The sequence below is a fragment of the Podarcis liolepis genome, assembly GCF_965112155.1.
Source record: "Podarcis liolepis genome assembly, chromosome: 2".
Lineage (NCBI taxonomy): Eukaryota > Metazoa > Chordata > Lepidosauria > Squamata > Lacertidae > Podarcis > Podarcis liolepis.
Genome location: NC_139555.1, coordinates 77,557,930 through 77,580,909, shown reverse-complemented (window position 1 = coordinate 77,580,909; position 22,980 = coordinate 77,557,930). Strand labels below are relative to the sequence as shown.

Here is a 22,980-nt window from a genome sequence, read left to right as displayed (position 1 = left end):
GTGTTCTCGAAGCTACCAGCATGAGTTTGTTCAAACTGCGGGAGGCAGTGGAAGACAGGGATGCCTGGCGTGCTCTGGTCCACAGGGTCACGAAGAGTCAGACACAACTAAACAACTAAACAACAACAACAACAAAGTCATAAAGGGGCAGCATGAGTAAAGAAGTGTTGTTGGGTTGTGTCTGTTCTTCTGTTAGCTCCACTCCTCCCATCATGCTTCTTCTGATTTCCCCATAGTTTTGTTGTTGTTTTCATTGCCATCATCACTGATTTATTAATCACCTAAACAACTGTCTCAAGGCGATCTAATTAAAAAGAATTAAAAACACTAAAAACAGCAAGTACATTTAAAAATAAGGCTAAACTTCTAGTAAAGTAGATACTTGTGGTAAAAGTCCATTTATCCAGCTAGGAAAGCCTGTTTGAACAAAAAATGTTCTCAATTATTTCTGGAAAGTGCAGATAGCAGGCTGGCCACACTAAAAGCCCTGCTTCAAATTGCTACAGAGATCTTTGAAACGTGCAGGAGAAACCAGCCTGCTGTCTGCAGTGATCTATTGGGTGCAGAATGGACAAGGTAGTCTTTTAAGTAATCTAGCACTGAGCTTATAAGTTAGTACCCACACTTTGAAGCCATTGGGAGCAATCATTAGGAGTTTCTGAGGAAGGTGTCATCAGTACACTAATGATACCCAACTCTATTTCTCTGTAATATCTGAACTGGGAATGGCTGAGAAGGCCCTAGACTGTTGGATGGCTGCAATTGTGGGCTTGATGAGGGCTAATTCTGTTCTGTGACCTTATGACAGTGTTGTTTGGGAACTTGATTGTCTGAATGGTTTTAGGAAAGAAGAAGGCCCTGATGTTCATGCATTCTCTTATCTGGCATTTCCCCCCATCTTCTCTGTTCTAAAAACTTGCGGATCTGGCTGAAATTCTAGTCAGACGCGACAAGAGTAGGAATCATTAGTCATCTGCACTCTCTTTCCTTGCCATATTGGGTAACATCTAACACATGGTGGGGAACATCTTTTAAATGTTGCTGAATTCCAACTCCCAATAGCGCTACCCAACATGGCCAATATTCAGTGATGGTGTGAGTTTAGTCCATGTGACCTGTTCACAGATGAGCCACTTCTACTTACTGGAAAGGGGCGGGACGAGGTGATGAGGAGGTCACTGTAGTGCAATTGCTCTAGTGGAGCCAATTCACAGATGCTCATATGAACTAGGGATGGACAAATCTGTCAATTTCAGTTTCTCCGTTTCTTCTTTTCCCAGTCTTATGTTCAGTTCCCCACATTTCCACATCTGTTTGCATTTCTTCCAAAAAAAAGTCCACATGAATTTTCATCAGCAAATTTATTCTAATATACACAGTTTTGTCTAATAAATACATTTGGGGAAAAAATATTTTCTCTAATTTATGCATTTTTATGTACTCTTTACACTAGCATATGTATATCCCCTCCCCCACATTACTGCCCTGATAGATAGGCACTCTGATGCAAGATGCAAGGCATGTCATCCTGACTAGCTACTCTATAAAACTTTTCTTTTAAAATAAGAGCGGGTTTATTCTGAATGTCATTTTATTGTTGTTGTTTCTTATGCCACCTTGTTATGTATGATAGGAGTTACAGAAATATTACCAATCAATCAATGGCTGAAAGGCATGTCTTGAATAACTGAGCACCCTTTGACCTGCAGGAGGATAGAGAACCATCATACATAAACTAGATATCCAAATGGATGGTTCTGCTGGCAGCAAATATAACTCTAGTTTAAAGTACAGGTACAGGCTGAGATTCTCTGAGAGCTTTGATGCTTGCCCTAATTTGCTATCACTCATTCTGAAGCAGTGGAGAGCCCTTTGCCTTGTCTCCATGGTCGCAGGCCAGAAATCTGCCAGGTTGGGACAAGAACAGGCCTTGTCTACCTCTTGTTTAGCAGACAATGTTTACTTAAATTTCCCAACAACTCCAAACACAGCTATTTCCCCCTCAATACATTATAAAAGGAGGCCTCCTGGTCCTGAACCTTGTGGCATTTAAAAAGTATAAGATGAACCAAAATCTATTGCTTCTCATTCAATGTGCTAGTTCATCACTATAGTGATCATACTTTTCCTGGTTCTACAGTTGGCTAAAGAATTAAAATGTCAAGGGCTTTTATTACATATAAATATTTTCCCCCAAACCAATAAAATTAAAGGTTCATTTAATCTCTTGTACCTCAAAATAATTCAGCTGCAGAAAACCCAGTATGGACAGATACCTCTCAGAGGATTTGTCTGACCTGAGAAAATAGAAAATATGTTTCCTCACGAAACTGTTTTTACCATGAGCAGCCTCCATGCCTTTTGCAGCCTTGAAACTATTTCTGAAGCTAGCGGGCATGTAGAACAAATATCAAGAGGATAGAAGAGGTACGTGCACAGCAACACATTAAATCAGAGATGCCCAGAATGGCCCACCCAAGATACGGGAAATCCAATGACCAATCTATTATATGTGAGCACAACCTTTGTCTGAAGACTTAATTTCTGAATCACTGGAACACTTGGCAGCAGAACCAATAGGGGACCTTCACTGTTGGATACGAAAACAAAATAGGTTGCTAAACAACTGATAAGTGAAATTCTTCTCTGTAATTTTATAAATAAACACTTTATCAAAATAAATCATCTGCACTTGTTAGACTGAGGTTTGCAGGGCTGCAGGAACATAGACTGTTGCCTCATGTAAGTATATGGATCCTGAAGCCACGGCTGTCACTTGATGGCATCACTCGGCCGGCTCCAGGCTGGCACCACAATTTGCCTGTTTCCCACCTTATGTCCCAGCTGCACACCATCATGCTACCAACTGGGATCTGGATTGTCTTTGCCTGATAGCTTGGCTGTATTTTATTTCTTTTACTGGCAACACAAAGACATGTGTCTTCCCTTCTGCTTCGTTTGGATGCTGTTAAATGTTCTGTTGCTTTTCATATGAAATGATGATTCATAATCAGTGTTGTCTTGCTTGGCATGAAACTCCAGTCTGCGTTTCAGAAAGAAGCGGCTTAATAGGTTATATTTCCTGATGTGTCAAAACCCTATTGTTGAAGGGGGAAACTGTTGTGGGGGGGGGGGGATGTTTGCAAAGTTACTTAGATAGTGCAAAGTTCAGACAGAAAAGTCCTGATAAGAGTTTAGTGAGGAAACTGAACAAAATCAGAGTATAATTTGAGAATGTTTATCTCAGTTCAGGCCTTGTATATAGCAAAAAGACATTCGACCAAACATACTGTTACAGATTTGGGGTAACAGAGTTTATGGGTGTAAAGGCACTCATCATTAGGGTTAGTAAATATTAGGAATAGTTTTTTTGTCCTTGTTTTTTTCCTTTAGGTATATAAACTTTGTATACATGCTGAAAATTATATTATAATAAGCCTTCTGATGTAATATGATAATGTCTACCGATGTAACATAAGAACGTTAATAAATAAATAAAACTCAAAAAAAGAAGAAAAGGGGAATTACTAGATGCTTGGAGACTTCATCTGGGTGAGAGATAGCTTTTCAGTGTAAAAAATACATGGCCTGCGTTGGGCAGGGGGAGTCGTTTAGCAAGACAAAGGTGCTGGTGGCCCATCAAAGGAAGATTATTGGGCCTGTGAAACACAAGTTGCCAAGGTAATGTGGACACGATGTCACACAGGAAAAAACATTCTTTTAAAAAACAGAGGTCTGGAGAAGGGGGGCAGGTGAACAGACACACGAGGAGGTGTGGCGATTTGCAAGGTGTGCTGGAAGTCAACAAGGAGGAAGTAGGGGGAAGGCCATGTGGGACTGGATGTTGAAGGCTGTACCAAGACTCTGGGGGCTGTGACTGGCATCTGCTTTGGACCCAAGGTCACTGAGGCTATGAGGGGAGAAACGAGAGACACTTTTGGGGCATAATGTTCTGTGCCGCCTCCACTGAAGGCTTTAGGTGTGAATATGTGTAAAATAAACATCCTTCTTAAATACACTAGTCTATGCTATGCCTCTGTTTCCCAACAAAAACACAACCCTGGGTGAGTGCCTGGAACCTCCTGGAATTTTGCCACCACTTGGCGGCGAATGGGGGTGGAACACAACCTGTGTTGCAATACCAAGGAAAGCTCCCTCAGGACAGCTACAGGGTGGGAAATAACACACCACAATGGTTTCAATATCTGCAGTTTCATAGCTATATCACTCCAAATGAGGAAAAAATATGACATAGAACTTAACATAATTTGAAAAATTAACACAAGAACATGAAGAAAGGAAAGGATTATGAATTAAAATTTACAATATTACTTTGAATATTGATGGAATGATGAAAGATAAATTCAGAAAAAATGGGAAGATATGGTTGGAATTTTGATTGCTGAGCCAATATACTTTTAAAAGGAGCAGCTTGGTCTTTCTGTTCTACTGTTAATGGAAATAATTATGAAGGGTTACAACACTGATACTTAACCCAGCAACATTAAATAAACAACTATCTGACTCCTAGAAGACATCTGAAGGCAGCCCTGTATAGGGAAGTGTTTATTGTTTGATGTTTTGCTGTCATTTTGTTGGAAGCTGCCCAGAATGGCTGGGACAACCCAGGCAGATGAGCAGCATATAAAAAGAAAGAAAGAAAGAAAAAGAAAGAAAGAAATGTTTTGGGGAGATGTCAGCATTCATGCTGAGGCTGCCTTGTCTGGTGCAGCTCAGAACTCCAGATCCTTGTTCCTCTTGGCTTCTAAAAACTGGAGCAGAGGAGGCAGCCAGTTGGCCCAGTGTTATGTACTGAGTTGAATAGGATCCAAACTGCAGCAGTCTGATTGGTCCTAGAACAATAGGATTCAGAATGCAGCAGTCTGATTGGTCCTAGAACAATGCAGCAGTATGATTGGTCGGCAGGAGCCACCCAATCCAGCTCCAGATAGAAGTGAATCCACAACCTAATTGGCCTACAGGAGAATTCCGGAATTAGCCAATTACGTGCAGCCCATTGTGTAAATAATGTACCGTATTTTTCGCCCTATAGGACGCACTTTTCCCCCTCCAAAAATGAAGGGGAAATCTGGGTGCGTCCTATGGGGCGAATGCAGGCTTTTGCTGAAGCCTGGAGAGCGAGAGGGGTCGGTGCGCACCAACCCCTCTCGCTCTCCAGGCTTCAGGAAGCTATCCGCAAGTCTTGCGAGCCCGGCGGGATCGCAATCCCGCGGGCTCGCAAGGCTTGCGGGCAGCAGCCTGCACCCAAAAGCTGGGGACAGCGGGGAGGCGCAGCGCCGTCACCCCGCTATTCACCGACCTGATCTGGGGGGGGGAGAAGCAAGCTTGCTTCTCTCCCCCCGCCAGCCCCACAAGCTCAGGGGATAGGGGGATGGCGGAGCGCCGCCACCCCGCTATTCCCTGACCTGATCTGGAGGCTGGGGGGGGGAGAAGCAAGCCTGCTTCTCCCCCCCGCCAGCCCCACAAGCTCGGGGGATAGGGGGATGGCGGAGCACTGCCACCCTGCTATTCCCCGACCTGATCTGGAGGCTGGGGGGGGGGGGAGAAGCAAGCCTGCTTCTCCCCCCCACCAGCCCCACAAGCTCGTGTAAATAATGTATATAAAGCAGATACTTTGAGGGGACATTCTTTCCCTCCTCACCACTATGAGCTGAATAAAGAGCATGAAATCCACTCTCGACTCTGAGTATATTTCACCCAGGGAGATGATCAGTACCACTTTACATGATAGGCCACCTAAGACAGGTGGTGGTAAGGCTACTCCTTAAGAAATCTATGCTGGATTTTTGGTTCTATATGGTGGCTTAGTAGGATGCTCTTTCAGTCTCAACTGCTCACCTATTTTGTCTCTTAATAACTGTTCAAACCAAGCCAGATAAACAGGTGATTATCTCCTCCCCTTCCCATTAATTATGAAGGCTATATTTTTTCAGTTTTAACAGCATCCTAGAATGTCTTTCTGATAACTCGTAGTGCTTCTGCCAATAGGTCACTGAGCCAGTCCTTTCCCTCAGCTGCTAATACATTGAGGGTTTCTGAAGAGCCTAATGCTCTGTTGATCGTTACAGAGGTGGGCAGGTAATTAAAGCTGCTAAAGCTGATTAAATTTTCTGTCATTCAACTTCAGCGCTCTTGGAGATGATTGCTTCTCCTGGCACAGAGGCAGAATCTAGAATTTCTATTTTTTTTATAAGATATTTATTAAAGTTTTCAATATATTACAAAAGAAAAAACAAACAAAGTAGAATCAAAAGGAAATACAGAAAATAAAAATAATTAACAGAGTAAAAAGAAAAAGAAAAAGCAAACCCCTTCCCACCGTATAAAAAAGAAGAAAAAAGAAGGAAAAAAAGTTCAATAAAAAGAAAACAAAAAAGTGGCAAAAGAATCTAGAATTTCTAAGTTGGAAAAGAAGTCTGCAGTTTTTGACGCAGTGGCAGCACTACAAGAAATGTTAACAACAGTGACAGTGGCCAGAATAAATCAGTATGAAAACCAGTCATAGAAATTACTTATGTATTACTGGTTTCCCTGGAAGGATCTGAAGGAAAACAAACTTTTAAATTTATAGATGGCATATTACATGAAATATTGGGGCTGTTGGAAGATTATCAGCTAGATATAGAGCAAGCTCACCATGTTGCAGCTCCTACATGTACTGCTGGCAGACCTCCTGTTTACATTATGAGATTTTTGTGATTTACAGTTAATGAATTCCTGCTACAGCATGCCAGAGAAAGTTGGAAGCCTCAGTGGGGTGTGGGACAGCATCATGTGTTGATGTCTCCAGATTCTTCATGAGAGATTTCTGAGCAGAGACAAGCCTTTGTCATTTGGCGAGGGAGAATATGATCATATTTTGTGTGTGTGAAATTCCCAGCTATATTCTGTATTCAACAGGAAGAACAATTCTGTTCATTCCAAAATCCAGCTGAGGCAGAGAATTCTTCATAGCATGAAGCAAGCACCGGCTGAGGTGGCAATAGAGTGAAATGCGGAAGAACTACTTTTTTCTTCTGTTACCTCACTGCTCATTTAAGACCAGTAACTAAATTGGTTGCTTTACATAGTAAAAGAATGGATGCAGCTGCAATCATATCTCTTGCTGTCGAAAAAGCATTTGATGATATTTCTTTGCAATTTATTATTGCTACTTTGGGAATTTTTTTGATTTTCTCAGGATTTTATGAAGTGGATTAGAATTTTGTACCTCACCCCTGAATTGCATCTTAGATTAGAATCCTTTCATATTTGTTTGATTTAGAAAGACAGGGCTGCCCTCTTTCTCCATTGATATTTGATCTATGTTTGGAACAGAATAGGAAGATTTATGGTTTTGTGCATGAGCACAGTGGCGTAGCATGGGGGGTGCAGGGGGGGCCGGCCGCACCAGGCGCAACATCTGGGGGTTAGGGTTAGGGGGCGCAAATCCACAGGTTAGGGGGCGCAAATTACTTGCCTTGCCCCGGGTGCTGACAACCCACGCTACGCCACTGCATGAGCAACTGGAATTTAAATTGGCTTTGTATGCAGATGATTTGCTGATGTTTTCTAGTAGTCCTAAAACATTCCTATTGAAATTAATCAGATTAATTGATAAGTTTAGTAGAATTTCTGGATGCACAATAATGGATTTTACAAATGCTTTTAATTGCTTTTTACAAATGCTTTTACTTGAGCGTGCAAAAATAAATGTTCACCATCTATTATGCAATGGTCTGCATAATGCCAAATCTACATTTGAAAGCACCAAGTATGTGATACATCAGGAATAAATTGTTTTTTCTTCAAAATAAATTGTTTGGTATTACTACAATTGTTGTGTCTTATATTTTTTATTCCTCAGAAGTTGATCAAGATTTCACCTTCCACAGGTGAAAAGGTTCCTTCTGTCCATGGAAAGGTTCTGATCAGGATCAAAATGGAGGGATCCAGTGGAAGGATTCTGGAAAGCGGACTCCGCTAATCCCCCTTCCACTGGAACAATCTGGGAGTTGAATTTGGGGGACTGCAGTGAGGGGTGGGCTGTCCCAGCAAAAGCTGTATCCCCTCCATCTGCCTGGAAGAGTCTCCTGGGCAGAAGTCTGCTTTTGATTTTTCCACTGATGGAAGCAAAGTCTGGGGCACCTGACACTTTTCTGATCTGAATTGTCCCACTGAAGCCACAATTTGCATTTCATATGCACGTACCACAATAGGGAGAGGTATGTGTACAAGATACAAATGCCAACTGCATCTGTAAAAGCACTGTTGTTGGTTTTGCTTTTGGGGAGAGCCTAGGTTGTTTTTAATCCTTGACTAAGGGCTTTGTTTTCGCAGCCTGTGATTGTATCCTAAATATATTTGCTTTTTACAGTTCTAAGTGACCAATGTTTTTCAAGCAGTTTAGCAAGCTGTGTCAGCATCCTCAACACATCTGTTCAGGTGTGACACCCTAGCTCCATCTGGCACATTTTTTTTAAATCAAGTAACTCTGCTGCTCTGTTAGTATTACTTCCTCAGCATCAGTGTTGACTGACTCCAATTTACAGAGGTGAAAATGTCGATCAGAACTAAGTACTGGTTCAAGGTGGAGGTAGAATCAGCAAAAATTATATTATATTATATCACATCATATTATATTGGAGTTAAATTGTCTCTTTGTAAATGAAGGGTTGTAGCAACAATGGGGGACATTGGTCCAATGCTAAAGAGGGAAGTTTGGGGTTTTAAGAGCGAGGCTAGCTTTTTTATGTGCTCAATGCTTGGGTTTTAAAAAGATGCAACATGAAACTTTGATTCAACATAGCCCGTTTGCCTGATAATGCAGAAATAGGAACATAAGAAGAACCTGCTATATCAGGACATTTTGGTTTAACAACCAATCCCTCTTCACAGGGAACCTGGGGGGGGGGGAGATACGGTTCTCCTTTATCAAATGACAGCTCCCAGAAACCTTTGGGGGAAGCCACAATTGTTTAAAGAGGCAACATAATGCTTTAAATGTATGGGTGTGAATGTGGCCTGATGGGATGTTCTACTGCCTGTGTACGCAGCTATGTTCCTGTTCACCAAACACTGTCTATGTTTAAGTCCCTGAAGCAGTGGTTCCCAAATAGCTAATTATGAGGACTCCCTATTTTTCAAAAGCCAAGCCACGGACCCCCTACTTTTGAAAATTTTGATAACTCTATGGTAGTTACCTCTGCAAAGCAATTTTTGGAACAAACTAATAAACAAAGGATTTTAGGTATACTAAAAAGACAGAGTAGGGCTGAGCAATATTTGGTTTTCAACAATGTGATATATCAGCAGCTAAACATCACAATATTCTGATATATCACGATGTCTGAAATTAGAGATCAGGCATGGGGATGAGGGAAAGAGCAGCCATGGAGATTGTGTGGGTGGGGGGAGGAGAGGAAGAGGAGTCACCTCCACTGACTGGCCCTCCGCCATCCGCGGGGCAGCCAGTAGTGGCAGCCAGCGAAAATGCACATCCACTGTGGTTGCTGCTGCTTTTCTGCTGACTGAGAAAAGCTGCTCCACCTCAGTGCCAGGGGAAGGTAGTGCCACGGTGCCTTGAAGTAAGGACCATCAGCTGCCCTGTTCTCCATCAGTGTGAGGGGAAGGCAGTGCCTTGCAGTCAGCTGCCTTGTTTTCCCTCAGCATGAGGGAAGGCAGCTCAAATCAGCAGCGTTATCAGCTGAGATCATTGCGTGGACAGGCGGAGTCCCCAGATTCTGCACGGTCCCCCCGTCATGTGGAATAACGACTCGAGACAACGTGCTATGGGATTAAATTGGCCACAACTTTATTAAATTTCAAATGTGGGTAGACCTTGGCTCAGGCATTGGGCGTTCTCCCTCCCCGGTCCCCAGCCGGGGACCTAGGGAGCATCAGGGTTATCCAGTGTGTGTGTGGGGGGTGGGCCAGCTCTGGAGAACATATGTTCAAGCAGAGATGGCCGCCCCCGTAACGCCGCCGCTGCAGGAGAGAGCAATTACGACCTTTTGGTGTACGGCCAAAGCCTCCCTTCAGAAAACCACTTTAACGGGGAACCCTGGTATCGCCGCCGCAAGAGGAAGATGGACAAAAGGATTCCGACCAAGGCCTGATACCGCCAAAGTTGTGACGTTTTGCTACGGGAAAGGCGAAACCTGCCAATGCAGGGAAATTCCTTTCCGGCCCTTTAACAGCGACCTTAACGTAGCAGCGCCCGCATACCTGTGAAGAAAAATTAACCTGCAAAACCTGTGAAGACAAGTTAACCTGCAAAATAAGACATTAACTGAGGGTGGGTAGGGTGGGAGAAGCTCTGGAGCCAAGTGAGGATTCCTAGGTAAGATCCTCCCTCTATTGTGTGGGCAGGTAATCCCTCCCCTACCTGGCCTGGTCTCCTTGGCAACGCTTCCCCCAGGTGGGATTGGACAACTGACTGAGGTAGGCGGAGACCTCCAGGTATCCCACCTGAGGGAAGGCGAAGCCAAGCCTATGCTGTTGGGGCCGCTCCTGATCAAGGGGCTGCACGCGTCCACACAAAGGGCGCCCCCCGTTTTAAGCGGGGAGCGGTCATTGTGCAATATTGGCAGTGCCTTGAAATCAGCTGCCCTGCTCTCCCTCGTGTGAGGAGCGATATATTGCTGCGTATTGCCAGGTCAAAATTGCTATCGGGTGTGATTTCAGAACCAGTTTTGGCCAGTATATTGAAAAACTGCACAGCGCTAAAACAGACCATAAAATTTTTGATATTACCATGTGAAAAGGACAACAATTTAGTTGGGGAGGAGGCAAAGAATGGGGCCATGGACCCCTTGAGTGCATTCCCCAGACCCCTAACTCAGAACCACTGCCCTAAAGGGTAAATAAGACGACTTTTACATGTTTTTATCTACTTGGGATAAAATGAGAGATGAACTGGAAAGCAGTTTGTCTCCTGTAAACCAATATAAAACCAAAGCAAACAAATCAAAGGGCATGCATTCTAAATTATAGTTATCTCTGTATTTCCACCTATAAGAACTAGGAGCAGGGCATTGGCAAGAGAGAAATCCATAGAAGATAAAGTTTATAGGACACAAACTTATGGAGCAGGGATCTGTGGCTCTCCTGATAGGCTTCACTCTGATCAGCCCCAGTTGTGAAGGATGATGAGAGTTGTAGTCCAACAAAATCCGAAGGGCCACAGGGTCAAAGAAACACTTTGTACTTATATGTACAAGCTGTATGTATATATCAGTGTCTGGAACTGTACTACTGAAACCTTACCTTCTACAGTGGTACCTCGGGTCAAGTACTTAATTCGTTCCGGAGGTCTGTTCTTAACCTGAAACTGTTCTTAACCTGAAGCACCACTTTAGCTAATGGGGCCTCCTGCTGCTGCTGTGCTGCCGGAGTACAATTTCTGTTCTCATCCTGAAGCAAAGTTCTTAACCTGAAGCACTATTTCTGGGTTAGCAGAGTCTGTAACCTGAAGCGTATGTAACCCGAGGTACCACTGTACTGCAGTAACCTATTTTGGACCTTAAGCTGCCTCTCTGTGGTGACTGGAACTGGGGGAAACTTCCACTGTGTGGGTATCTCACTTCATAGAATCTGCAGTTCTTTGAGTGTTTTGCTGAATTTGGTGCAGCAAGGTGTGTTCTGTCAGGGCCAGCCCAAGATGTTTTGCCACCCGAGGCGAACCACAAAATGATGTCCCCCTCCCTGCCAGGGAATAAGGGATGAGTGAAGAACAAGGAACAATAGGAACAAGTAGGGAATAAAACTATACATTGGGATATACTGCTCCTGTGGATCCTGCGGTCACCTGACCTGAGGCGGTCATCTCACTTTGCCTCATGGGTGGGCCAGCCCTGTGTTCTGTGCTAGTGCAAGTGCAATGCCAGGAAAGCACTGGGCTGTTGTAAGCATTAATTATCTTGGCGCCTTCCTACTGTGTTTTGCACTGGCTACTCAGATTGCCATTAATGCCAAAGAGGAAGGTGAGGTGAAGCATTTCTAATGGAAATTGGTATTCTAGCCAATGTAGATGTTTCAGTCACATTGCAAGCACAACTGAGGCAGCAGCCACTTTAAGCCTTGTGCAAAAAGCCCTTAGACAAAAGGGTGGTGTAGGACACTGTGTAACTTCATAGAGGAGAGTTTTAATGCTTATTTTACTTGCCAAGGAAATATAGCACATATATGATATAATAGTCTGCATTTCCCCCTTACCTCTAGAATAGCTGTAGATCTCAAGTGGTGATTACAGCTCACAGGCTCTAAATTTACTTATTAAAATCTCTGGCTACAGATTTATTATTATTTTTTAATGTGTATCTTGTCGTATAGTCCCAATATTATTACCAGAAATGTAGCAACTTGTCCTTATGGTATACAGTGGTACCTCAGGTTAAGAACTTAATTCGTTCTCGAGGTCCGTTCTTAACCTGAAACTGTTCTTAACCTGAAGCACCACTTTAGCTAATGGGGCCTCCTCCTGCTGCTGTGCTGCCACTGCACGATTTCTGTTCTCATCCTGAAGCAAAGTTCTTAACCCGAGGTAATATTTCTGGGTTAGCGGAGTCTGTAACCTGAAGTGTATGTAACCTGAGGTACCACTGTATCTCCTCGACTAACATCTGAAACTGAGAGAAGTGATGTAGTTGACAGATTGCTGGGTATAAACTGAGTGGTTCAAAGCCCTTGTCAGTCATGAAGTTCACTGAATTTCTTTAAACTAGTCAACATCTCTAACATCTCAGGTAGGCCTGATGGGGCACCCCTGGCGCCATCTAGATCAAAGATCCATCTAGTCTAGTACTCTTTTCCAACAGTTTAGAAAAAGGCAAGATAGAGGAGACATGATAGAGGTGTACAAAATTATGCATGGTGTGGAGAAAATGGACAGATTTTTTTTTTACTCCATCTTTGATAACACTAGAACTCGGGAATATCCAAAGAAGCTGAATTTTGGAAGATTCATGACAGGCAAAATAACATACGCCAGCCAACACACAGTTGAACTATGGTGGCCACTCCCACAGGACGCAATGATGGCCATCAACTTGGATGGCTTCAAGAGAGTTAACCCAATTCATGGAGGACAAGCCTATCAATGGATAAGGTTCCACCTTCACTGTCAAAGCCAGTATGCTTCTGAATACCAGTTTTCAGGAATCAGAAGCGGGGAGACTGTTGTTGCACTGAAGTCCTACTTTTAGGTGACCCAAAGGCATCTGGTTTCCAGCTGTGACAGCAGGATGTTGGATTACAAGGGCTGGTGACCTCATCTAGCAGACTCTTCTTATGTTATATTAGTGGAGGATTAGAATCTCAGAAGCAGGGCATACTGGAGAGAGCAATTGTTTGTTCCTGGGTGAACTGCCTCTGACTATGGAAACTTAATTCTTAGATGTAATGGCTAAAGCCCATAATTAATTTTTTTTAAGAGCCATCAGTTCTAGTGGCTGGCCCAAATATTGTTGCAATGAATACGGAACAACTTAATATCGCCTCACTGTAAATCCATAATGTATTTTCCAGCTTTCAAATAATTATGGACAATTTTCTGTATTTTTTCAAGCTTTTATTAAAGATATAGATAGCGGTAGAGATTATTCAACTCTTGCTCATAATAGTGTCAAACAGAAATCTAATGTCCTAAAAATCTTTATGCCTACCCATTTCGCTGGAACAACGTGATATTATTTTCATTACTATCTATAAAGCTTTTAAAAAAGGATACAAGCCATTTTTTCACAGACGGTAAATGTTCCTTTTAGCTTGGAGCGCTATGAGGAAACAGCAGCATAAATCAATACAAGGGGCCTAGTGGAGATTTGAGAGACTAAGGCTGGATCCAGACCCATGAAAAAAGTGTTTCAGGAAAATGCATTGTAAACATCATAATGGGAAATCAGGCTGGCGAAAGACAGAACTCCACAGTGCCATCTTGTGTCACAGTGTTATAGTGAATTTAAAATGCTTTTTCTTTACTAATGTAGCTGAGTCCTAAGAATGCAAAGGTGCTTTGTAAACAGGCTGTTTGTTAAGAGAGCCTCAGTTCGTGATTTACTGAAATGGACGAGTCTGACATTTTGAATCTTCAATACTGTTGCTTTCATAGGAGCCCCCTATCATGGTGCCTTGCCAGGCCCACCCCAGCCAACAGCCCCTCTTTAGTCCATGAACGCTAACAAGAAATGTTTAGCTACACCCTTGTCAATTCTAAATTCTTCTGGTGCTGATTGCCCTTTCCTCCAGCATCCCCTCCACACACAAACTTCCCCTCATTGTCAGTTGTGGGAAAAACATGATCACATGATCAAATAGTACTCAAGCCTTTCTGGTTACTCACCCATCCTTTGAAGAAGAGTTTGGATTTTCATATCCCACTTTATCGCTACCTGAAGGAGTCTCAAAGAGGCTAACATTCTCTTTTTCCCTTCCTCCCCCACAACAAACACTCTGTGAGGTGAGTGGGGCTGAGAGACTTCAAAGAAGTTTGACCAGCCCAAGGTCACCCAGCAGCTGCATGTGGAGGAGTGGGGAAGTGAACCCAGTTCACCAGATTACGAGTCCACCACTCTTAACCACTACACCACACTGGCTTTCAGCTACTTTCATGATGAAAGTCTCCACTTGAAAAGTAATAAGAGCAATGACATCCAGAACTGGTGACTAAGGCTCTCTTGAAAACATGGCTTGGGCATGAAAACAGATAGATGCCAGCAACAAGGTTAGGTTTATGCTGTTAGTCACTTAAAGTTTAACATCAAATCTCTGGGAAGAATTCAGTGCCACACTAAGGTAAACATTCTGGACTCACTAGTTCAATCATGTTAAAAATACCACCTTGTCCTGATACAAACAAGAACAACTTAAGATGAAATCTGAAATCAATTAGCCACCAGTATTTTTCTTTTAGATTTCCAGGGTGTAAACAGCTTTCTCCAGGGAGCTGAAGAAAGTGGTGAGGCAGAATGAAATGTAAGGGTGGGGTAAAAGCAGGTAGGAAAATTAGTTATGGAAACCGTGATAATTATGGGACTCTAAGCTGAATTATTTATTTTGAATTAAAGCTAATACTCACTGTATGAAGGATATTTCTTTTAAAATTGTTGATCCAAGAATATAAGAAATGAAAACAGCAGTGAAAACACAGTTAAAAATCAATATGAGTATTGAAAGCTCTGTGCCAGCTTTTGCTCCTGCTGTTGTACGCAGACACACTGCAGACCACTTGAATACAGCTTGCAAGACCACAGTCTGGGAACCCCAGCCTACAGTTGAGCTGCCACCACCTGCTTAAGCATCTTGGACCAAAAGGAGATGCTAGTGACTTGTCAATTATAGGAAACTGTTTTGAGTCCAGAGCAGGTGTCTTCAAGAACAGTCTCATAGCTGTCTGTTTTAAAGTGGCAGTCACCACTTCCTCAATCAGAGATTTGTCACTTTCCAAGCACAGTAGTCACCCAACCCAGCCTAATATTATTAGATAGGATGGGTAAGGGTTAAATCTGCAAGTGGTTGGTCACATCTGTCTAGACACCCCGTCAACACCCTCAGAACTGTAACACTTGAAACATATCCAAGCATTTGCAGATAAAAGGAAGCATCTCACAACTGTAGCACATTCAACTTTAAATAACGTTTGTTTAATTAGTAATCTCAGCCTCCTCCTATTATTTAATTAGTAGTTTGGATCTTAAATTAAGTATAATTCCTCCTCTCCCATATCTATCATTTTGTATTTGTGTTGTAAAGGCCTGATGACTAGGTAGTATCTGATAATTATGGAAGAGAAGAAAGAGGAGGAATCTGCCAGTTATCGGAGATATGTGAGGCATGTGATTTTTTTTTTAATCACCTTGTGTTGTCAAGTCTATAATATGTTCTTTTCACATGTCCCTGTCAGGAAATCTTGCCTCTCAGGAGAAACTGGCCACTCTCCAGGCACCCGGCTTGATCTCCTGTTGACCGCCCTGTCTGCATTCCTGAGCAGGATCCAGGCTAGGTCACGATCGGCGATCCTCCTCAAGCGTGAGAAGAACACACCACTCTTCCCTGCCCCCAGGCAGGGGAAAGAGATAGACAGAAATGTATTTACATGCCTTTATTTCTGTCTTTGCAGCGTTACAGAGAAACACATCTGCTCTCTTCAAACTCCAACAGCAGAGAGACAAACTCCACCTCCTGTACTTCCTGTACAGCTCAAATTACACTCTGAGCTAAATCTGGTGCTAAGCACTGTGAATAGACTGTCCCTCTGTTCCCACGGAACAGTCCCAACATTCCCATCATGTTTTGCTTTCCAGCTAGCTGCAGCTCGCTGCCGCATTGCATCCATATCGTAACAGTTCCTGGCTCCCTGCCTCACCAGGTAGCCAAATTTGCAGCGCTTTGGTGTGGGAGCAGGACCTTATATGAAGCACCCAATCTACTGTGGTGCCTGGGCTCCTCTCTGTGGGACCTGAGAGTGGGGCAGACTGAAGACTCCACCCTGTCCAGTCTGCTCTCAGGGCATAAAGGGGCCATCCCTCCTGCACTCATCACCTCAGTCCTTCTTGCTTTCCCACCCACCTGTCCTATGGTTTTGAAAGGTGAGGCATTCTGTTTTGAAGGTGATCTTGACCTGTTTCATTGCTATGGACACCAGTCTGTCATTGGTTCTTGGGTCCAAGGAGGATTTTCTTTACCTACGGGATTTGGTTTGGGAGAGGGGGCTTTTGTCTACCTCATAGCAATGGTTTTCTTCTGTTCGGTTTCCCCCACCACATCTTGTTCTGGCAGGAGAGGCATTGGGCTGGATCATTAGAAGGGATGGACAGGAGAGGGGCATCCCATGAAGTGATTCCCACGGGATCTTCAGGGTTGGCACTTTCTGTCCAGGAGCCCTGCTAAGGGGCTGATGGGACATAATGCCCCCTACCAGGTTGCCCCCAGGAGCCCACTGGAAGTGGTTCATACTGTGGTAGACCCCAACATGGCTGAACAGTGCATAGGCTTCTCGATTATTGAATACATGCCACATGCCCCATGCCAGCACCTAACCTGTTCCTTCTGTAACCAATAAAGTTGTAGCCCTATTTATTTCAACATCTGGCTCCTCTCTGTTATTTACTATCCCTGCTTCACTGTGTGTGGGCCCACAAATTCATTTACTGTCCAAAGGCATGTTTTAGATTATTATTTTCAGATTAACTATTATAGAATTTTCTTAATTAAAACAACATGATATCTATGAGAGTTGGCATTAATATTAGTAACTTAAATGGATATATATATATATATATATATATATATATATATATATGCTTTCGTAGATTTTCACGGGTACAGGAATGCAGGTTTTGGTGTCTTCGGGTGTCTTCCCGTGTAAGAGTTGGGGTGTCTAGGCGACGTTTCGACGAGGTCTCACTCGTCATCTTCAGGCTGGTGCTTTCGGCTTCTTGTTACTGGAACAGAGTATATATATCTGCCTTTTCGTCTGTAAAATTCACACAAAATGATATTGAATAAACATACAGATGCAAAGTGCTTTTGAAAAATATCAGGGGAAATTAGCACATGCGAATCTAGAGTTAAGGTGTGTGCGTGTGAAGCCTTACAAACTTAATGGGGGGTGGGAGTGAAAGAATAGTTTTTTTGTGTTTTAGAAAGTAAATAAACCATAGCCCTCAGCACATAACAGCAGTTTCTTTTTTGCCAATGACGGCAGAAGCATAGCTTTCCCCTCCCTTAAATCATTTCCCTTTCTGCTGCTACTGTTTCTACTGCTGCCAAGGGCAGCAATAGCAACTATATTAGCACCCTGACCACCATTTTACAAGCGGCACAGTGCTCCAGGTCTAGTGTCATTCCTAACATCACAGAGAATATTTGGAGCAGGTCTTCTGATAAATTTTCTCTCAGCTCTATACAGATGAGAGCCAGACTTGATAAAGGCAGAATGCTTCTCATACACTTTGTAACAGAAAGGAACTAGAAAGACACAGTACCAACTTTTATAGGACAAGGAAAATACCATAATACTCAAATTCAGAGGCGGCCCATCCTGTTTCACCACCTGAGGCAAAACAGGAAAGTACTGCGCTGCATGGCTGCCCCACTTGCTGCCAAAGCCTCATTTATCGGGTCATGGGGCTGTAGCTTCTGCTGATATCTCAGGAGAGCCCCACAAGATTCTATGGGGCTCTCGCAACATCTTGCAGGAACCCAGAAGCTGCTGTCGCAGCTGCTTCTCCTTACTTTTCCACCAGTGGTGCCCACATTGGCAATTCTTAGTTTCTGATGCCTCAAGCAGCTGCCTCAGTTCACCTGCTCAAGTTTACACTGTAATCCTGTTCTTAAATTGCATTGGTTTTTAGTGTGCTTAAGAACATTCGTGCTTTTTGAAGATGCAACCTATTTATTGAACTTGGTGGACCATTGTTACAGAACACCATCTCTGTTAAAATTATTCTGAGGCCCAGATTGTAGAGCAGGGGTGGTCAACCTGGGCCTCTCCTGATGTTGTCAGACTCCAACTCCCATCATCAACTCCCATCCCACTGGTCATGCTGGTGGGGATTGATGGGAACTGGAACCCAACAACATATGGAGGGCCATAGTTCCCCATCCTTATTGCACTGGTTTGATTATATGCTGTCCAGTGTTATCCAGAAGATGATTTAAATTCCTGACAAATGTCTGACCTTTGGAAGAACAAATTACATTTGATTATCCAGAGAGTGATATATTTTCTACCTTTATTGCTGATATACAAAAAAAAGTGGAAGTGATGTACTCTGTTCTTATCATCCAGCCTTGGTAATTTTTTTAGCTAATAATTGGAACTGCAAAGAATGAAGCTTGCCAGTAACTCAGAACTCTAAGGTAACTTGCTAACTGCTTTAAATCAGCTCAACTCAACTGTAAATACCTGCTTCTTATATAGAAGTGGATGGGAGGATATATACATAGGCTCCAAGTGCCCCTTTTTAGCTGTGGAAATGAGTAAGTGATCCCACTTTGTTCCTGTGCCACAGGAGATCTCAGTTTAAGCTGGGGCCATAGGCAAAATTACCACTAGCTTGCAACCCCTTTAAGAGTATCTTGGATAGAAAATCTTTACCTTGCTCTCCTATACAAACTATTAAGTGCTCCTCTATGCACTCCCATGCAGCCCTGACCCCTCCCCTTAAAAACAAAATAAAACCTATATAAAAACAAACAAAAAACAACAACACAATAAAACCCAAAACAGTAAAAATTACAAACATACCAAAATTAAACAAATTCCCAAACCCGACTAAACATCCATCCCACCCCCCACTCCAAAAAGAATTTAAAAAGGTAAAAAAGAAAATTTTAAAACATTTAAAAAAGAACCCTGCACTGTTCTGAGTTCTCCTGGGCAGCAACAGCAACAGCAGCAACCGTCCTTATGAGGCCTGTCAGGCCCCACCCTGGCCAGGTGGTGAGTGGCAGGAAAGGGGCCCTCAGGCGTTCACAGCAGGGGAGTCCTCCTGGGCAGCCCCAGGAGAGCCCCAGTTCCCTTTGTGTTCTCTCACTGACTTGAATGGGACGACATGTGTATAAGATTTCAGTCTTGAGCACAGTTGTATTTGAACTTACACTGGAGCTTACCGTTTGAACCATGCAGAGTTTGAATCATGCATATTTGCTAAAAAAGTAAGTTCTACTGGGGCAGCTTTGCCAGCCCCGCCCTTTCCTCATATTCCATTGGCAGCATGCATATATAAGGGGTGCGGAGGGGGGGCACTGATGCAGAATAGAATGTCCCTATTTTTATCAGAGGAATGTTGGATGGTATGTAGATTGGCTATCACCATAATTGCAGCTTGTCTCCAGGGAGCCATGGGAACAACCTGATTTCCTAGAATATTTTAAGTTTGATGATGCTGAAGTTGGTTAATGGTTACCAGCTCCTTATTTGCACAAAATTTTGAAGCACAGCTCCATCAGGAAACTTTAAAAAGAGCTAAGTTTTTCTGTTCCTGAACCCAGTGCTATTTTTCTAGAAAAAGAAGTGTTGGAGCAACACCTACCTTCAGAAGTCTCTGTCACAATTGCCAGTTAGTGGCTAAAAGTCTGCTTGAGCAAAAAAAGTGAGTAAAATGAAAACAGAGGAGGGGGAAACCTAGCCTTCTGTGGAAGAGAGTTCCACAATCTGGGAGCAGCAGCCATGAGGGCCTTCACTTCTGTCCTCACCATGAATGTGAAAGTTGTGAGACACGGAGAAAGGCTTACCCAGAAGATCTCAAAAAACAAGCAGGCTCATGTAGTATCAAGGGTAATACATTTCTTTTTCCAAAACACATTTCTGACGCAATTAATACCTTATATTTTCTTAGGTAACTTCTAGTATACAATATTCCTGTGGCAGCTGATGACCTATATATGCTTAGGTAACGTCTAATAAATATGTAATACTAATATATGGGAGTCAATCTATTTGATGTATTGACATTTAGCCTATTGCAATTAATTTCTGGTTCATAGGTTTAATACAGCAATGGGAAGTTTCAAATGACACCATTCATTAGCTCTTTGTAACATTCTGGGTACAGTCCAAAATTTCATATTATCTCCTGGTGGTCAGTTTTAGCTGCACAGCTATAATATGAATGCCCTTTGTCTTTAAGAATTCCGGGCACACATCTGTTGGCTAAATATTGCTACATCCTGTCAAGTAATCGAAATTCCATGATATAAAGCTCTTCACATTTCCCCACCACATTTCAGGAAATAGTATTTCAATAGATTTCCAGAGAAGTGTCACATTAGATGCCATGTTCGGGGGAAAGGCAAACTGCATTGGATATGAGAGGAATTCCATACTTAATAGAGGAAAATGTTGCACATAATAAAAAATTGTTTTCATTTTTGTAACCTCGTATTCCAAGATGTAAAACAAAAATATACAGAAATCAATACTGTATATAAATTATGCTGGACAGAGGTAAACTCTTTATCACTAGCATCAGCCTAAATGACTACCTTGCAACATTTTCAGATACTCAGTACAGGCTAAATAGATGGCATCATAGATGGCCACCCCCATCCCCAACCAAGAGCTTAACTTGTTTGCCCATTGCTTCTGGAATCAAATGCAGTCATATATTATCATATCAGTAACTATTTGACAGTGGTGCTGTGGGTTAAACCACAGAGCCTAGGACTTGCCGATCAGAAGGTTGGCGGTTCGAATCCCTGCGGGGTGAGCTCCCGTTCCTCAGTCCCTGCTCCTGCCAACCTAGCATTTCAAAAGCACGTCAAAGTGCAAGTAGATAAATAGGTACCGCTCCGGCGGGAAGGTAAACGGTGTTTCCATGCGCTGCTCTGGTTCGCCAGAAGCGGCTTAGTCATGCTGGCCACATGACCCAGAAGCTGTACGCCGGCTCCCTCAGCCAATAAAGCGAGATGGGCACTGCAACCCTAGAGTCGGCCACAACTGGACCTAATGGTCAGGGGTCCCTTTACCTTTACCTTTAACTATTTGACAATTTAGCTGCAGCTCTGGAACCAACAAAGGCTACACATTTTGCAGCTACTGACAAACACATTCTACCCCAAAGTCATGAATTGGGGATGACAAACATCTGTATGCGAGACTGTGTTTCAGCTTTTAATGATGTCGATATCTGTGTGTGTGCCTTGCATGGTAGGATGAAATGCAAGTGAATATGTCTCAGTGCATTATTTCCCGTAAATGGACACCCACAGATTGTTCAGGGACGTCAGCCAACCATTTTGGCCCACCATAGTCATTTGTTCAAACCCAAACTGAGATCCGACATTGCTTCAAGGCACACCCACAATGATTGCTCTACTCACATTACTCTGGTAGAGATCCTATAACAATATATTGCGGGCAATTATTAAAGCATCCCTAGAAAGAAGAGGTGGGTAAGTTACTTATTCTTTTACACAATTTACTCACTACATGCCAGTTGCTGGTGAAGAACAGTGCCACCATGTCTTCCTAGTGGGCTTCTCAAAGGCACCTATTTCACCATGATGGAAAGTGAGCAAGATTCCTAATAATGAAGATTGGCAACTTAAGATGACAGAATTTGTGGAGGCAGCAGGTTTAACTTATAGAATAAGAGAGCAAGAAGGTTCTTTATTCAAAGAGGAGTGGCATTTTTTGGCTGAATATTTAGAAAATAATTGTGTACAATTGAAAACGCCCGTAGCATTTTGATAAATTCAACAGTATGGCAAATATTTGAAGGATGTAAAATGGAGAAACGATTAGATTGGCCATAGTAAAATATGCAGAGATGATAGATAAGTAAAAGGAACCATGAAAGGAGAAGGAGGGAAGTCCATTGTTACATGGTATTATGTAAAATGTTTATGTTAAGATGTATAAAATGAAAAATTAATTAAAAATGTTATTAAAAACACATCTTGAGCTGGACCTGCTAGTTACTTATGTCAGGGATGGGGAGCCTGTGTCCCTTCAGATGCTGTTGGACTCCCAGCCAGCTTAGTGAATGATCAGAAAGGATGGAAATGGTACTCCAGCAAGCTGGCCGCCCCTGATTTACACCTCATTTTCTATACAGCCCTAGTTATGAAACTGATAATAATGTTTTTTTAGTACATTTATTATATCTCATCTATTTTGCATCACAAAAATGTTGCGTTCCCAGGCCAACTCCCGCTTAGCTTCAGAAGATGGCTGCACCATGTCCTCTCAGGCAATGCCCTGGGATCTCTTATAGTATCTGATTATAGAGATCTGATTATCAGTAATCCAGGTACAAGCTAGGCATCTGCAAGGACATGTGAAGGACTTCTAGGGTGTGCCCTTCTGCACCCTGTGTTTCCCACCTGCTTAGAGACAGAACCAGAGCCCCAGTCGAGAGGGCTTGCCAACAGACCAAATAAGCAGCCCCCCCCCCCAGTGACTGCATAAGGCAGATAAGAAACAGCAGGGATGAGTCACAGGTGTTGGCATTGAGGCTACAGAACTTCTTATAA

General features: G+C 42.9%; 1 long non-coding RNA gene across 1 annotated transcript in view; it reads right to left on the bottom strand.

The window, feature by feature from the left end:
* LOC310700118 overlaps positions 1–22,980 on the bottom strand; it is a 62,370-nt gene that overhangs the window by 2,170 nt on the left and 37,220 nt on the right. The window contains exons 3-4 of the long non-coding RNA XR_014522431.1: positions 1,145–1,322; positions 134–304 (exon numbers count right to left, since the gene is read on the bottom strand). This is a non-coding gene — a long non-coding RNA (uncharacterized lncRNA). The remainder of the gene's footprint in view (positions 1–133; positions 305–1,144; positions 1,323–22,980) is intronic.